The sequence below is a fragment of the Microchirus variegatus genome (assembly GCF_963457635.1).
Source record: "Microchirus variegatus genome assembly, chromosome: 14".
In the NCBI taxonomy this organism is placed as follows: Eukaryota; Metazoa; Chordata; class Actinopteri; order Pleuronectiformes; family Soleidae; genus Microchirus; species Microchirus variegatus.
The window spans coordinates 22,126,578-22,145,768 of record NC_139815.1 but is presented as its reverse complement, the minus strand read 5'-3'; positions in this window follow the sequence as shown (position 1 = coordinate 22,145,768).

Here is a 19,191-nt window from a genome sequence, read left to right as displayed (position 1 = left end):
GGTTGGAGGGGGGCGGGGGAGAGAGGAGAGAACGGGGGGGGGGGGGGGGGGGGGGTGAAAAGAAGAATGGAAAGGAGTCAAGAAGTTATAGGAGTTACGGCCACATTATACTTCTCCGACTGCGTATGCGTTATCCGTCTGCGTCACCACGGAGACGCCTCGAGCATTTATACTTCTGCGTCGTGGTGACGGACACTCGCTGCAATTTCCCACCCGATCAGTAGGGGTCGCTGCGCAAGGTTGTTGTGCTTCTGGCTACAGTGAGCAATGGCGTCCGAGAAAGAAAGAGAGAGAAAGACTGTTGTTGTTGAAACAGTGGCCGTTTCTCACTTTTCTGTGTGACGGAACGCAGTTTTAAGATAATTTGAGGCGAGAAATTGGCCATTAAGGGTCTAAACATGTGCTGTGTGTGTATAGATATGACGTATTTATAGTTCGGCAGCGGCGTTATCGGCGGGGATCAGCTCCGCCTCTGTCAGGACGCCCGGAGCTCACTGAGAGCCGGCACAGAGCAGCTTCGCTCAGCCTGTCCTGAGGACCAATCGCAGCTCTTGCCGTCTCCGTTGTCCCTTGACGGAGTGACGGACACTTAAAAAATATTCCGTGCACCCGGAGACGACGCAGAGGCTCTTCGACAGTCTCTGCGTCGACGCAGAGTCTCTGCGTAGCCTACGCAGAGCACTTTACGCAGAAGTATAAATTGGGCTTTATGGCGACCAGGGACGTGTGTATTTCAAGAAGAATCAGTAACATTAATAACAATTCTCATCATCACTGTCATCATGTCATGGTGTGACATGCCTCTTGCCACAATGTCATCTGGGATTAGTTCCAGCTCTTGCTTGGAACCTTGACAGAGCAGGTACCAAGTACCAGGTACTATCCCTAATGGAAAAGTAAAGGAAAACGAGTAGAGTCGAGCCGTGCTGGAACTAGTGAAAAAAGCGCCATTAGTGTCTAATACAACCAAACTATCCCCTTAACCTTCACACACACGTTTGCTGTGGTGGTTGTAGTCGTGAAGAGATCTGCACTGTGAGTGTGGGCAGTCTTTTATTCTTGGAGATAGTATGTTTCCATCTGTGTGTGTGTGTGTGTCTATGTTTAGCTGTGTTTGTTTAGTACGTGGTAATTATGGCTGGAAGCAGAGTTAGAGTTAGAGCAAGCAGAGGAATGCCTTTGGTCTGCTCCTGTCACTGAGATTTAACGATGGGCTTCTCAAAAGCTCGGACCAGCGTGTGGGTGTTTGTTTGGTGACGTGCGTATTTTGGTGCACGTTTTTTTTTTTTGATCGATCGCTTATGTGCGTGTGCGAGAAGGAAGCACTGAGATCGTGAACTCGGAAGCTTCGTTTACAAAGACACTAACCCGTACAACAGACACGCGCTCACAGCCATCTTGTTTGGCTGCGTCATTGGCTGCGTCTGGTGGCCTCAAGGTGATGCGTCTTCCAGATGTGGTGAATAGGAGCAGCAGATGGCCGTGGTGGGTGGAGTAAGGGGACTTATTTTGAATCCTCTCGCTGACAGTTGGGGGTCACAGCCGTCCTCTTCTGAGGCCTAGGTTTGATCAGAAAGGAAAAATATCTAGTATATCTCTAATTCTTGAGAGCTCAGTCTCATTTATTTATTTTTTATATTCAATCTTGGGCCAATAATATTCTGAAATGTTTGAAGCATTTTTATAACACCGTCCTTAACATGTATACACTACCGTTCAAAAGTCTGGTGTCACCCATACATTTTTTTTGTGTGTTTTCCATTAAAAGTCACACTTTTATTCATCAAAAGAGTTGCAAAATGAATAGAAAATATAGTCAAGACATTGACAAGATTAGAAATAATGATTTTTATTCAAAATAATCATTTTGCCCTTGAAACTTTGCTTTGGTCAAAGAACCAGCAGAGCTGTTTTCAGCTGTGCTAACGTCATTGTACAAGGGTTTTCAAGGGTTTTCTAATCATCCAATAGCCTTCTAACGTGATTAGCAAACACAATGTACCATTAGAAGACTGGAGAGATGGTTGCTGGAAATGGGCCTCTATACACCTATGTACATATTCCATTAAAAACCAGATGTTTGCAGCTAGAATAGTCGTTTACCACATTAACAATGTATAGAGCGTATTTCTGATTCATTTAATGTTATATTAATTGAAAAAAAGTGCTTTTCTTTCAAAAATAAGGACATTTCTAAGTGCTGCAAAAACCTTCTTAGGGGCGGGGCATGATCCATGGAAGAACCCATATAATGTCAAAGTGGATCTGCTCTGTGGAGATTTTTCTTTTGGTCAAATCCATGTTAAATGTCTCTGTAGTCTTGACAGCTGTTGCTGATGTAAAGTGTTTGCTCTGGGACATGGGTCTGTGCCGTGTCAGGGGGGCTCTTACAGTAAATGTGGGAGAAAATAACACAGTATCCCACAACACTTGAATCAATCGGGGGGGCCCTGTGAGGTTACGCTGTTTGTTGGTGAATAAATATACAGTCTGTGTCGCACTACGGCGTCTGTCGGTATGTTTATGTGTGTTATATCGGCGTCTTGTCTTGTGGCATAAGTGACAGGAAGGGAGGCAGAAAAGAAAGATCAATACAGTAAAATATTGCAATATTTTGCCCTCAATAGAGCTCTTGTGTGGGTATGATTTTGCAAATACTCTGTATTTTTTGCAGTGTTCATAAATATAACGATAATGTTGCGTCGTGGTGAATCCCGTGTGGACTTTTCACTCTCAGCTGACATGGTCTTTGATTTGTGTGCCTGTGGATAAATTGACGCATGTGAACGTAGCCGCATGTGTCCTCAAACCTCTGAATGTGGCTTTGGTGATTGAGAGCTGAAGATGCATTCTGGACTCATTGGGTGCTAGAATCACTTCAGGATGTAGATAGTTGTAAACTAGGTCCGAATGTTGTCCTAAACTGTCCCTAATATGGCCACTGATTTTATAAATCAAATAAAAAGTAGGCTGTTTTTCCACATTCATATATTTTACTTCCTAGTTGGATTCAGGCAGAACCTGGAATGCTGTGTCCATATTTTATATACAGTATACAGCCTCCGTGCTCTCCTTATCTAGTGTGAGTACACAGTGGTAAAGGGTGTGACCGTCACAGCACTCACCCTGTGTGGTCACAGATTGACTCGTGGCTTTAATGCTCAATTGCCTCCTTTGTTACTTCTCAGCTCCAAGCCCACGTGCATTAACTATCTGTCTCAGAGATCAGCGTTATGTCAGCTTCTCTAATCTTACTCTGCTCCCATAGTATCTCATTCATCGTGGCGTTAAGTGAAGTTTTCACCCTTTTTGAACCAGTTTACTCTGCAACAGAACGGCCGATTTGTCTGTTTTCTGTTGCTGCTGTTGCTGTTGCTGTGGTATAGCTTCACATTTAAATATGTGAATGTAGTACACATTATATGTACATAAAGCCATCAACGTTTGTGTGGCATGGGTTTGGCATATTGTGCAGTGATGAGACTCTTACTTTGTGTGTGTGTGTTTTTTTTTTTTTAATATAATGAGTAGCATAACCATGATTAAGATTAAGATTAAGATTCCCTTATTAGTCCCGCAATGGGGAAATTCCAATTACTGCAACCGTGAATTAGTGAACACACACAGCACACAGTGAGGTGAAGTACAAACTAACCCGGAGCAGTGAGCTGCCTGCATTCAGCGGCGCTCGGGGAGCAGTGAGGGGGTTAGGTGCCTTGCTCAGGGGCACTTCAGCTTTCAACTTATAGTAATTTTCTAGTACTAAAATGTCCTGGTATTTTGCTGTGGACTAAAGCAAATTAAAAATATCTGAACCGTTGGATTTAATGCAATGAGATTTTATGCTATGTTGTGGAGACCGGTCGGCTGAAATAAAAATGCTGGAGCACAGCCAGGTATGTTGAGCACAGCAAGCCCAACTGGGAAGGTTCCTGTACTTTCACAGAGCACAAACCCCCAAGCAGAACACTTTCTGGAGCTGAAGAATTTACCCGGGATTTCCAGCCCCTGGTTGCTCTTGTGGAAATCAAATACATCTGAATACAGACTCTTGTTATCTGGTCCTAGTTCTTTTTGTGATGTGTTTCCATGCAACTCTAGCAGCTGAAATCTGCCAATGCAGTGGTCAGCTTTAATTGCTGTTAGTTATTTGGAAGTTGGCCTGGCGTGTCCCAGACTCTAGATATAATTAAGAGCCCTTTTTAAAACAAAGAGTGATTAATATGTTTATCCAGCCGTGAGGATCCAGGGCAGTGAGATTGACTGGTAATTGAAAAACCCTGCTGCGTGCAGAACAAGCAAGATGGCACGTGCTGTCGTTTTCGAAAGAGCGTGCCTGTGTCAAAGACCTGATTTGAAATCTAATCATATTGCAATGGCGGTCTGATGTGATGTGAACGTTTGGCAGCAGGTGAAAGGCAGAGGCAGTGATGTATGGCTCAGGTCTGACCTTTGTGCCGTCACCTGCCCAAATGCTTCATTAATCTGAAAGCAGTGGGTAATTGATTGCTCCTCAGAGGGCCCTCGCACACTCATCTGCATGCTCCGCTTGACATCTGTGTTTACAGCTCGACACTACTTAAGACTATTAAACTCACTCTAGTGGAAACTCCTCTGCTTGTGGTGCCTTTTTATGCAGCCGGTTCAAGGTGGGAATGGGCTACATCAATGTTGTGCTCCGTGGGATTTTTTTAGATTCTGAAAAGTGGCGATAACAAGTAGGGGTGGGTTGTTGGGGTTTTATCGATACCAGCACTCGATACAAATACTTATCAATAGGCCTGTCACGATAACAAATTTTGCTGGACGATAAATTGCTGCGATAATCGATAATATTGCTGTTCTGAGATAATTGTCATCTAATACAATGATAATGGTATTATAATGCAGGTACACCTTTTCAAAGAGAAAATAAACTTTTAATTTTTAAAGAATATTTAACACTAGAAAACAATAAATTAACAAACAAGCAAAAGCAATAAATAAAATGTGTTAGCTGCACTGTGCTGTGGTAGGCTACGCCAGGAGTCCCGCCTCCCCACACACCATGCGACTGACAAGTGACTGACATGAGTGTCAGTCACCGGCGACCTTGAGTGTCTTGAAAGGCGCCTTAAATATAATGCATTATTATTATTATTATTATTATTATGAGGGTTCACTCATCGTGACTCTGGCTTTACACGGCAACGCTCCCGGGTGAATACGACAAAATATTATCAGATGCGCCTTTCGTTTAGACGGCGACAGCGTTTTTGGGGCTTAAAAACGCAAAAAAATTAACCCACCCTCCAGAGTGGAAATATTAAAAAGGTTCAATTGGAGAAATAGGCTACAATATGTCCACTTTAATTAACAATGGCACAGGTACACAACAGCATAATGGCACACATGCAACAAAACACAAGCCACTGCACGGATCTGTCACATAGCACCGGAGCAAAATTTGGTTTGAAGTTTTTAAACTGACTGCATAAGCTCCCATGTGTCCATGTGTTGCAGTATAAGCTTTTTTGTCTGATTTGATTGCATTACTAAGTTCTTTGATCCCCATTAGAGGACGCTAAGCCCCTCCACCTTGACGTGTCCAGTTGCCCCTAAGCTTTATATCACAGACTGTGAACTCCTGCTTCCCCAGGGAGAAGAAAAGATTAGAAGCAGACAAATTCCTGGTCATCGCAGACTCTTTAGTCAATAAAACCTATGCTGATGCAATGTTTGGCTGTTTGCCGTGGCTGACTTTGGTCGTTTGTTTTATGCACAGACGCCTTAAACTGTTGTGCCTCAGTCCCATGTTTGTGTTGTTGATCAAGATCATCTTCCACCCATGGTGCTGTTTAATACATGATGTCATCTCATCACATGCTTCTGGGTGTTTGTGGCTAAACTGAAGAAATCACACTTTTAAGGAGGTTGTTTTTGGGAGGCTTGACCTTATATTGCCTGTTTCAGTCGGACACACAAGTGCAGAGCAGCATCACATAAAATCATCTGCTCTAGAGGAACCCCAGAATAAAAACTTAAAGCTGTAAGGCTCCTTTTAATGTATTATTTGCAGACAGACGGACGGCGGGAGCGAGAGATAAATCCCTTATTCAGCTTTTCTCCGTTAGACCTCCTTCTGGTTTAGATGGAAAATCATTCATCGATTCAAACAATATTTACTGCTGTAGTTCTGTGGTGTCTAAATAATGTGCATTAAACGATTTCATTGCATCAACACAAGTAAGCAGAAGCAAACACGGATCGCTGAAATGTTTTCTGTTTAGCTTTGCACTTAATGGTTTTTCTGCATTGATTCCAAATGATTAAAATAAATTGACTTTTTGTCACCTCAACCTGTTCTCAATCTTCCCAAAGATGCTATTTGTGCCACCTGTTCCTGAAGCCTCACATACCCAAGTGTCCAGCAAGTGTAGTGAAACTGTCCTTTTTTGTTCCCGTCACTTCTCCTCCTCCTCCTCCTTTGTCACTCGACTCCACAGATATTCATCCTCTCTTCACTGCTCGGTCCCTTCTCACTTTTTGGTAAATAAATCATGGAAATGTTACCCTGCAGCGTCAGCCTTGGCAACCGGAAGCATTTCAAATGGGTCCTTGAAGTTCCTTGCTCTGATGCCTGGAACACTGATGGTGCTTTTTTTTTTACACCAGCCAGCACTGGCATGGTTTCTGTTTGTGCTCTCGTCCAGTTAGGAACGTTGGTGCTCCCAAACTAAACGGACCATGTTCGCGCCAGTTAAGTAGAGCAAAAGTTCCACTGCTCTACGTTATCAACGTATTTGCTCTATGCACAAGACGGTGTCAACGTCGCATTAAGCTTCTGTGTGCTGAAATTCAGGGGTGCCCAAATCGCCACCGAAACATTTTGCCTCTGTGGAAACCGCCGCTGCATGGTCTTCATTTTCTCTGCCTTTTCTTTATATGATGCTTTCCTCACATCGACAGCTTACATCGACACACACCCACTAATGACATGAAGGTTTGCAAGGAAAAACAAAGTACTTTTTGGTCCCTATTTAGAGACGTCTTTCAAGGCTCCAAACCAATTTGTTTTTGGTGAGGAAGCACCAGCCGGTTCAACATTTGGTTTGGGAATTGGAACTGTGCCAGAGCTATGCCGCTTGATCCTTTGTAGCAGCAAATTAAGTTGACCATGTGTGTTTTTGTGTGTGTACTTGTATTTGTAACCTCTATAGGACCATCCCTGGTATAAACACTGACCTTGTCAGGACCGGTAGTCCTCATGTAGACCAAAAGCAGGTCGTAACGAGGCAGAACCTAATTCTGGTTGAGTTTAGGGCTCATATTTGAGTTGTGGTTCGGGTAAAGGTTAGAGTCAGGTTAGGGATACTACTTTTGTTTCTAGGCTGTCCAAGTGAGTGGGAATGAATGCAGTGTTCTAAGAGGAAAAGCTGCGCTAACCTGTGTGTGTTTGTGTGAGAGAGGAAAAAAGAGGGAGAGCCAGAAAGAGAGGAAGAGTCATCCGTCAGGAATGTAGTGTATAATTTGCCATAGTGGAGTCCTCTGCTTCAACAACACCTGGGGCCCCATATATTCAGTGTGTGCACTGCACACTGTTAGTATGAGTGTTAAATTTAGTGCAGAGCGCTGCAGGTCCCTTTTTTATTTTTGTAGATGAGTTTGTCCTGCCGTTGTTTCATATTAACTGTGATTTTGTAACATCAAAGCTCTCTCTGTTGTTGTTGTTTCCACCCTTGTTTGGTTGCAGAGCTGCACACTGTGCATCCACACCCATGCTCTCTGCTGCAGCTGTGTGTGCATGTTGAACTGTAGCTCTGTCACTGCCAATTTGATGCACTTTAGAATCTGTCAATCAATCCTCCCCTTATCTAAATGGTCAATATCAAGCCCATGGAGGTGGCTTAATTGTTAATATACAATTATATGGCGGTAAAGATAAACTTTTTTTTACTTTAAAACTCCTCTGAAATTTTTATTAACCTGCTCACCAGACTGCGCTCTTTATTGTGGTTGTGCATATGGTCTGGGTGAATGTGGCTCATGTGATCATGTGATTGATGGCTGCAATAAAACTCGCTCGTCTTGGCAGATGACACAGTTTTTTTTTTGCATGCCTTCCAATTGTGTTGCTGCTTTGTTTGCTTTTCATTGCTTGGCAGCTGTTTGCCGTGAGCTAAAGAGAATAGTGCTAGTAAAGTCTTACTAAAATCTAAATCGAAGACAAAAACGAGTCGTTATTGGACTGACTGCATAAACTACATAACTCACTGAGCTCTCTCCAAACGGTCTCTGCAGAATCGAGCACTAAAAAAATTGGACTCCACTTCCACCTCATGTTTAAATACGTCTCATATTTTTACTCTGCACTTGTACTTCAAAAATTGTGTATAGTCAGGATTTTAAAATACAGGAAAACACACTGAAATACTAGTTACACCAGGTAGAAACAGACACTGAAATCAAATGCATAAAGAGATCGTGGGAGGTTTAATTTTTTTTCTTAACCCGCCTCAAACCAGTAATTTGGATTGGGACTGAAACAAGACGTATGCAGGAGGAGAACTGAGGACTGAAACTCTTCTGGCTCACAGCAGTTGTGAGTTTGAAGATGGACAGTAGGACACAGTTTGCGCTGCTTTAGCTCAGGGAGCAGTTGTGAATTTGGTCATTGAGCTAGTCTTGGAACTGTAATACTAGACTATATAGACATGGGTTTATAAACATTTTAAAGTTATAACCCAGTTATAGAACGTCAAAGTAAAATGTTCTATTGAGCCAAGTGCTTTAACTGTTTCGAATAACGCCTCAAAAGGTGTCCATGCATCACTTGGACTGTGTAAATAAGACATTGAGTTACTCGATCCCCTCCCATTCTTGGTTGATGGTAGCAGTCAGTCTGGTGTTTGAAGATATGATGCCTGAAGGAGCGACATTTCAGATTTCTGATACCGTGATATTTTTCCTTCAACTTAGCATGTTACCATCACATGCCTGGTGCCATACTCATCCCACTGTGTTTATGTCTATCCGATTACATCTTTTACATCTAAATGTTCTTTAATTTACAATGATAACAAATCTGTTACATGTCATCTCATTGTTGCAGTTCAAATATCTATGATCTTTCAATTTCATAGTTTAAAGGGGAAGTAAGTAGTTTATAGTGCCATCTAGAGGAGAGGCTGAAATTTACAACAAAGACCTGCTGCTCTGCTCACCCCCTCCCTTCCCTGAGCGCTACGGTATCCGCAGCTGGTCAAATGTCGTCCTCGTCGTCTTTCTCCGTGTCAGCAGATGAGGTTCGTGAGGTGAGGGAGAGGGCGAGCTACCGCGGCCGTAGCAGACGAAGCGGAGAGAGAGGAGGCGGGACTTCCGCTACAAGTAAAGAGACGCTTGTTTTGTTCTCTCGCGTTTGTCCTTACAGGCTCCGGCAGAAACATGGCGTCTCGCTGCTAACAGTGGCTATGCGACTGCGGCCCGCGACCATGTTATTTTACATGACTTTTTGAAACACTACGAAAATGAAACAAAGAATATTATACAGCGACTAGACAATGCAGGAGCACATAATATGTATACAAAAGTGGATTATGGGTAATATAAACCCATAAATACTACATATTGTCCCTTTAACTATGCAATTCAACTCAATGAGCCACCTGTTCACAATTCTTCATATCTAGATTTAAATGTGGAAAATATCTCTCGTTTTAGTTGAGGGGATTAAAGGGATTATAAGTTTGAAAATCTTTGACTTGTTCTGTTTCAAGAACTTTGTAACTTGGAAAGGAAAGAAGTTTTAATGTAGAGGTTTTGTATATCAAAAGAAGTATCAGTCAATTAATCCTGCACATCAGAATCTCGCTATTATCTTAGCGTTTAGAGTTTACAAAGCTGAAGACGTGTGACGGTGGCTACATTAATGAGAGGTAACATAATATGTAAAAACTATCAGTTGCTCCATGAACCACATGATGTCTGCATTCTGCCCCCTCTCTCCACTTAGGCCACTTTGTTTTGAGCATCATGGATGAGTTAGTCGTCCAACACTACGTCACTGCTGTGGGAACATGCTGTTTTAGACCAAATGAAAAATAACTTGGAGGGGGAGCTCTGCAATATTTGCCAAAAAAAAAAAAGCCATACAGTGAACAGAAGGCAATTGGATTGTTTTTCACAATTTGGTTTTAGTTAATTGGCAGACAGATTTTCTGATTGTGACCTAGTTCTCTAGGGTTCCAAGTCTGAGCGGGGCAGAGTGCCCAGCATGTAAGAGAGTGTGGAATCACAGGCGCAGTTCATGAACTTTTTGAAGTCGGGCTTTGATGCAGATCATCTGACATATGTTTCATATTTCCGTGGTGTGTGATGTTAGTGTAGACGGCTACAAATTAATTCAAGGGACTAACTCGATCTTGGTCCAGAATCTGCTGGAAAGGAAATGTGTTTGTGTTAGACTGGACATTTGATGAAAGGCCAAACTGTAACTGTGAAGCATTTGCGAACAATGTATCTGTCAGACCAGTGTAACGCTGAGTTATCACATTCCTAATGTGGCATTTCTCATCGGTATTACACTCAAAGCTCCCATAGAGTGGTCCTATCGCACAAATATGTGTTATAGCGGTCTACTTACATACATTAACTTTTTTTTTGATCAAAAACCTCCTAGTTGCTGTAAATGAGCCGATAGAAATCTCTCCTCGCCGAAGCTCTCGTCAGCCGTGCGGTTTCAGACTGAAATCTCACCCCCCAGAAGACAGAACTGTGTTGTGATTGGCCAGCCAACGAGAGCTTTACCAACTCTGTTGCGATTGGTCAATACCTGGAAGTGATGCGATTAGCACACCAGCTCTCAGTATCACAGCTCCCTCCTCTGCAACGGTGGATGCGCTGCTACTCATTATCAAAACATTGTTTTAACAATGTTTAAAAATGGCTTCGTCGCGACTCCCCGCCGCTGTCCTGCCTTTGACCCAGAGTCGTACCCGTACACGTATTCAGTACTGACATGGGGGCTCGCTCTTGATGACAACTTGGCTGCGAGTTGGTTACACAAGGGAAAACAGATTTTAGCTTTAACTTAAAAAAAAAAGCCTAATATCTAGAATAGCATAGATGTACTTTATTGATCCCAAACCAGGAATGTGTAGTGTAGCAGCAGCAAGACACACAATATACATAGAATAGAATGGAAAAAAAGGAACGCCTTCCTGTATCCATTCGTTCAACAGCCTGTTGAAGAAGGAGCTCGGCTGTCTGTCCAGTGTGTGGTGAAGGGGGTTCTTTGGATTGTTCATGATGGAGAGCGGTCGTCCTCTCCACAGTGTCCTCAAACTGTGTCCAGCCTGAGACGGATTACAGAGCCAGCCTTGATAATCTTATCAAGTCTTTTGGTTTCGTCCCGCTCTGATGCTGTTCCCCCAGCACATGACAGCGCAGAAGATGGCACTCGCAACCACAGACTGGCAAAAGATCTCCAGCATGTTGTTTATCATGTTTATCTATGCCTGCTTAAAGGTACAATGTGTAGTATTTATGGGTTTATATAACCCAAAATCCCCTTTTTTATACATATTATGTGCTCCTGCATTGTCTAGTCGCTGTATAATAGTTTTTGTTTCATTTTCGTAGTGTTTCAAAAAGTCATGTATAATAACATGATCGTGGACCGCGGTTGCATAGCCACTGTTAGCAGCAAGACGCCATGTTTCTACCGGAGCCTGTAAGGACAAACGCGAGAGAACAAAACAAGCGTCTCTTTACTTGTAGCGGAAGTCCCGCCTCCTCTCTCTCCGCTTCGTCTTCTATGGCCGCGGTAGCTCGCCCTCTCCCTCGCCTCACGAACCTCATCTGCTGACACGGAGAAAGACGACGAGGACGACATTTGACCGGCTGAGGATACCGTAGCGCTCAGGGAAGGGAGGGGGTGAGCAGAGCAGCAGGTCTTTGTTGTAAATGTCAGCCTCTCCTCTAGATGGCACTATAAACTACTTATTTCCCCTTTAAAGCTTCAGTATGTAACTTTTTTCCATCAACATCATATTGATCACGACTCACTGGTTGGTGGCATAGATTGCATTTCTGGTGAGTTTTTAAGAATGTAAACCAACAAATGGTGTAAAAGAAGTAATGTAGAATTCCCACAAACTGAGGTGAGAGCAGTCTGAGCTGTGAAAACTCTTTCTCTCTCCAGGAGCTGTTGAGATATTCCTGCCTCTGGCTTTAGATGGAGTGAAACAACAACAAACCTCAGTAGAGGCCTTCTCTTCCCTAACGCACTACATCACTACCACTCCTCTTCTCATCCCCCTGTCCCTTTACTGCTCCCTGACTTGAGACATACATTCCCCGCTCCTTGTATCATCTGCACTGATGTAATTCACTCAGCAGCCTTCAAACCCCCCGTCACTCGAGGGGGGGGGAAAAGCCAGAGGAGCGAAAAAGACTTGATTCATGTTTCACACAGACTCCCCACGGGATACAAAGAGCTGCCGTTGGATAAAAAGCTTTCATCTCCACGATGTGAGCTGACAAAGGGAGTCACATTTACCTTGTAACAGCCGTTTAGAGTTGCAATCACAGCAGGGCGAGCACAAGCGTCGAGGGGTGAACAGAGAAATAAGTGAAACCACAATGGGACTTGCGTTTCATAGAACAAATGCAGAACATCATGCGATTTTTGACAAGTGAATGCCGCCTGCAACGGCGAGTCAGATTTAACTGAGGTGGACCCTTGTATGCCCAGTCAAATGAAAATCATCTGATTTAAATCACGAGAGAGAGAGGGGGGGGGGATCACTTCTCTAGTACCTACCGGTGTTTTAACAATCTGTGGATGAAACTCAGCAGTCAGCTATTTACCAGCTGTTAACCAGCCATTTACAGTGCATTTGGCTCATAGCTGATAGTTGACTCACAGATGATGGGAAACAATCGGGTAACGGGAACGGTTTCTCTACCATTTAAGACAATAAGGTAACTCCATTTTTAAACTCTGTTTTGGGGGGGGGGGGGGATTTAAAAGGACATAGGGTGAACTACAGCAAAGGAGCAAAGTCAAAATTTTAAAATAGCGCTTGAGAGAACGACATAATGCATTCCTAGCCCCTTACCCTAACCTTAAAGGTGAAGTAAGTAGTTTATAGTGCCATCTAGAGGAGAGGCTGATATTTACAACAAAGAACTGCTCCTCTGCTCACCCCCTCCCTTCCCCGAGCGCTACGGTGTCCTCAGCCGGTCAAATGTCGTCCTCGTCGTCTTTCTCCGTGTCAGCAGATGAGGTTCGTGAGGTGAGGGAGAGGGCGAGCTACCGCGGCCGTAGCAGACAAAGCGGAGAGAGAGGAGGCGGGACTTCAGCTACAAGTAAAGAGACGCTTGATTTGTTCTCTCGCGTTTGTCTATACAGGCTCCGGTAGAAACATGGCGTTGTGGCAATGCAGTAGCGGCCCGCGACCATGTTATTTTACATGACTTTTTGAAACACTACGAAAATGAAACAAAGAATATTATACAGCGACTAGACAATGCAGGAGCACATAATATGTATACAAAAGTGGATTTTGGGTTATATAAACCCATAAATACTACACGGTGTCCCTTTAAGCATCACAACTCTGATGGTTAAGTGCCTAACCCCAACCCCAACCCCAACCCCAACCCCAATCTAAACCGAATTCTAACCCTAAAACCAGGTCTTAACCCCGAAAAAGACATGAGGACCAGCCAAAATGTCCTCACTTCCTTAGGTATACAGATTGCGCTCACAAAGCTATCCATACAAGAACACACACACATTCTTTGGTGAGCAGTGGGGAAATCCTTTAGTATCAGGGTGCTATAGCTCTTAAGGCTCACAGTCACATAAGTCTGTGACATGTACACACAACAAGCCCCCTGCGGTGTATTGGTGTTGTTGACTGTGACCATTCTGTTCAGACCCAGTGACTGATGATCAGTCCAAAAAGATAAGGTGTTTGCATTGACTAGTGAAATACGTATAAGTATATAAGTGTGTGTGTGTGGTGGGGCTGACTGATGAGCTACAACTACAAATGTTGAATCTACGAGTTGAAGTTGAACATTAGACATTGTTTAGGGCTGTATAACATATGGTCAGTGAGGGCAGATGTTCTGTCAAAGGGTTTATTGCCCCCCCCCCACAGCCTGATCCACGGGTTGGCTGAGCAGTTAATGGGCTCTGTGATGATGACAGAGGGTGGGGTTCATGTGGAGGTTGGGCAAATAAAGGCGAGAACTCACTGAGAGACGGAGGAACAATGAAAGTAAAAGTAGTAGTTTACAGAAAAGGGATACGGACTGAGAGGGAAACTAGTTGTTTTGTGATTTATCCATTTATTTACACTCTAATGTGTTATCTGAAGTTACAGAAAGTTAAATAAAATCAAAATTTCGTTTTCCCATAGAAACGCCTCAAAGTCTTCCAAGAAGAGTGGAAGCTGTTATAGCTGCACAAGGGTCAGGCGTCCCAATACTTTTTTCCATATAGTGTATGTCCTGAAGGCATCTCCTGTGACCACATGTGAGCAGATCTGGTTTCCCCAAATACACACTGACATCATGACTGTTTACAAAGATAAAATTGTGTTTTTTAACAAATCTGGCTGTACAGATGTGTCTCTGCTGACAGTGTGCTTGTGCTTGTGTTTGAGCTTGAATGAATCAAAGCCCAGCTCACGCTGGTGTAACATCAGGTTTAATTATTTGGTGTGGTACGGCTGAAAGTAAATCAACATATACGTGTGCTGATTAGTGTAAAAAAAAAAAAAGAAGAGTGTGAAACTACTGCTGGTGAGAGGGAGGTTTAGAATTCATGCTGAGGACAGATTGCGCTCATGCAGCTCAGGAATGAAGCCACATGTGTCCTCAAACCATCTCTGAGGATTCATTTAGAGGCCTCAGACCTGTACTTACCACAGTGTGGCTTTTTATATTGTCAGTCTTAGTTGGAAAAGGTGGATACATTGGTAAATATATTGTATTGTTAAAAGATTGCGTGTGTGGTGACCTTTGTGACGACCCTTGAGATGGTCATTTATAATGATTCTTCTAGTAGAGCACTACTCAGCTCTACTTGAATCATTAGAATCCGTTAATGAAAAAGATTTGGTCACCGACGCTTTCAGTACTTCCTGAGTGCAGACTCCTTCTGATACAGTCGCTAAACTGCCTATTTAACTGAGTCCTCTGTTAAATATTGAGATGTTTTAAATTTCCTTTGCTAATTGTCTGACGTCACGCTCATGACTCTTCCAGGGTTGACACTCTCTAGCCCAGTGGTTCTCAACCTTTTTGAGTCGCGACCCCAAATTTAACATGCACGGCTGTCCGCGAACGTTTAATGAAATTAAACGATAACTAGGGATGGGAATTACACGGCATTTTGAGAGTTGACTGTCGAGGTTTAGTGTCAAATTTTGTCTAGTTTTTTTTTGCGGGGGTGGAAACTATTCTTCACTGTACTAATTAATTAATTTTAAGCTCAAAAACATGGCTGTACTGTCCAATATTGACCATCAAAGCAGCGCTAATAAAAATGAGGGGCAAAAAAAAGAAAAACTCTCCGATGTCACGGATGTATCTCAAGATGGCGGTCAAGTGGTGAAAAGTTGGTGTATCCAGTGTACTTTTTCGGCCCAACCGCTCGTCGTCATTCTAACGTCTGATCGGACGCTACATTCATTTTGATTTTTTTTTTTTTTATATATATATTTTTCCAAAATGATTTGGCGACCCCCAGAAATCATCTCGCGACCTCAATTGGGGTCGGGACCCCAAGGTTGAGAATGGCTGCTCTAACCAATCAATCTGTTGATGTCACATTTTAGAGTACTAGAGGTACTTTGTGTTTTCCTCTTGTGTATATTCTTTGTTTGCTTTTTGTAGTTTTCACGTTGAGGGTCTTTCCCGTAACTTGGCTTCCTGCCCTTATGTGATCCCCCTGCATCACCTTTGCACTGTTAGGCTCTCCCTCCCTTGTGTGTTTAATCTTGTTAAAGATGCATGTGCATCATCCCGCTCGCCAATTAATCGCACCTTTTAAGTCTTGGTGCAGAACTCCAACTCCATGAGGCTGACTGGTATAATAGGAGACTGGTATATATTGCAGTGACCCATGCTATAGTCACTCACTGCCAGCTTCTTTCAGTGGTTTTAATGTTGTAGTCGTGTGTTTTGTTAAGAGTGACGCAATAGACCGTTTGAAAGCAAAATCCAGTTAGAGCAGCCGAGCATAGACACATCTGTCCAAATCTAATTTGAATCACGTTTCAAACCGCCTCCAAATGTGGTATCGAGTCAAACTCAGATTCTATGTTTCTTGTTTTGTTGTATTTTGTTTTTTCTTTTCTTTTTTTGCTTTCCAGACTTTCCAAAAAACAACCTCGATACAAATCTGGAAAGGAAACAGCTTTTTTCCTGGATGGATTTTCCCCCTTCTCTGCTGGATATTTGTGTCACTAAAGCCCAGTCTGTGTCTGGGTCCTGTTTTTGTAAAGAAACCTAACCGAGAGTAAGACATTGTAGTAAATAGTGTTTTCTTCAGTTATTTTTTTGCTTTGGGATTCATTTGTGATATTTCATGCTTTCAATGATGCACATAGGAAGTATAGAGTTGCTCTGCGTGGAATCAGTGGGTCCATCAACACAAATATGACGATGGCGTTGGACTTCCCCAGATCAGTCCGTTAATGAGGTCACGCTGTGGCTGCTGCAACTACGTGACTCAGTGGAGCTCAGATCTTTGTCGGTTTTATTTAATTTCCAGAAATTTCATCACATGGTATCAGAGTTTCAATCAGATGACTGAATGACCGAGGCCAAGAGGAGACATGTTATCTCCCTGAAGTCTCCACAATCTTTAAGACGAGTAGAGTTGTTTTGGTTTGTTTTTATAGGATTTTTATGAGGTTTTATATTGTTATACTTATTACCTCCATGTGTTCACCTGTTCGTTTATTTTTATTAGCATCATTATTACAGACAAACTGCTAAGTCGAGGGATAACGTATTGGGAGGAAGAATCTGGATAAGAGTGTGGATTCAGGAGTTTGAGGAGATGTAAAACTATAAGTGGACTATATGCCATTCTATTTTTTTTTTTTTTTATGATTAAGACGATTAAACTGCTTTTACTAAAATAATACAGATACAGAAATCTTTATTAATCCCAAATGGCAGTTAAGTATTAACAGCCCACCAAGATAAATATCGAGTGACAGAGGACATTTTATAAGAATGAAGGAAAAACGAGAGAAAAAAAAGACACGGAACAAAAATAAAAGCCATAATAAATACAAAAATAAATAAAGCTGAAGTCGGTTACATTCCAACGTGGCTGACGTAACGGTGCAAAAGGTATTCACTCCTCTGTGTTCGGCAGCTTTATTGACAGAAGGAACGAATGACTTACAATAATTGTTTGTCTTCCTGGGAGTCTGCAGGTAACGCCATACTGAGACGGCATCGTGATTAATGATTCATTTTGCCTTTCCCCGGAGAGAGTTCAAGTTTTTCTGTTGGACTGAATTTGGGAATTTAGTCACACAGTGTCTGTCCTTCATGGCCAAACGATTCAACAAATACATTAACAAGCGAGCGAGCTCTCGATGTTTTGAAGCAATTTCTCCCCCAGGGATAAATAAAGTATTTCTGATTCTGACGTATGACGAGAAGACTGTCCACAGAATTGATTTAGAAATACCAAAGTAACCAATCTTTACTAACAAACTGATTTTATGTTGGACCCCTTTTTTTTTTACAGCTGACTCATTGACTCATAATTTGAGATGCATGTTAAAAACGCTGTCCAGGTACTTGTTCAACTTTATATTCCTTAATGACACTGGCCGTGTAATAAGCCTTACAAGTTCCTTTGTTTTGGACACACTCCATATTGTTTACCATACATAGAAAGAGGTGAGCATGTCCTCCTCCTGCCATCAGCTGCTCATGTTAAACCTGCTTCATTTCCTCTATTTTCTTCTGGTTCCCTGCAAAGTGGTTCCCACACTTGAAAAGCTCCCCCTGCCTCTTCTGGAGGGGAGGGAGGAGAAGGTGGCGGCGGCGGCGGCGGCAGCAGGGAGAGGGGAACAGGAAGGACCTGAGCTTTTCTTGGCCCAGAGAGTTTGAGGCCAGATGCACCACAACCAGAAATGGGATTTTTTTTTTTATTTCCCTTGAAAGTCTCAACCCAAACCTGGCTCTGACCAGGGGCATAAGATCAATGTTTGCCCACACATCCCAGAGGGGGAATTCAGTCGTTAAAACACACATGTGTTTTATTAAGACACGCTTAAAAAAAAACATAAACGGAAAGTAGATACTGTAAGTCACCGGTGATTATTCTAACACTGTAGAGAGTATTATGAAAGAAATGTGTAAAACATGTTAAAATCAAATGTATGAAACACAAGTGATCGCCAGTTCTATTACTTAAGACGCCGTTAAGCAATAGAAATAGTTGTGAGTCTTGCTCATCAGCTCCAGCTTTCAAATCTTTATTAACTCCACTAAGACAGTTATGTTTTTGGCTGCATGTGTCTGTCTGTTTGTGAGCAGCAGTTCTCCAAAGGCTGGATTTGGATGACATTCTCTGGGGATGTAGTTTAGGGCCAAAGGAAGAAATGATCAAAATTTGGTGTTTGTTGTTTGTTAGCCTTGTGACATGGAGGTGTGCATCGTCACTGTGGGACCCGAGTGGCCTTTTGTGCGTTCTCTAGTATTTGGGCTGCAATTGATAATCGCTTAATCAATTGATTGCTTAACATTCATTTGAAGGTTTGTTTCATGTTTGAATTATAACTAGCCCTTATGTGAAAATGTTTACTTGTTTCTTTGCTCCTCTACAAGTTTAATATTGTTGGTTTGTGGATAAAACAAAACGGATAAATTGGCAGATTAATTATTTATGAATTAGCCCTAGTTTACACACTGAGCAGGATTGTTCGCCTCCAAAAAAGCAGAGCGTGTCTGTCACTGGTTTCCTTGGACTGTTTCTGTTCTGATCTCTCGTTCATTATTTCAACCTTAACTGAGTATAACTGAATATATTTGCTTTTTATGTACCAAGTGTACGTAAAAGGTTCATTATCACCAGATTAATTGAAAATAAAAATACATTTATTGCAGCCCCAGTTGATTTGTTTTCTTCTCCAGTATGGCTGATTGAAGGCATTTCTTCTTGTT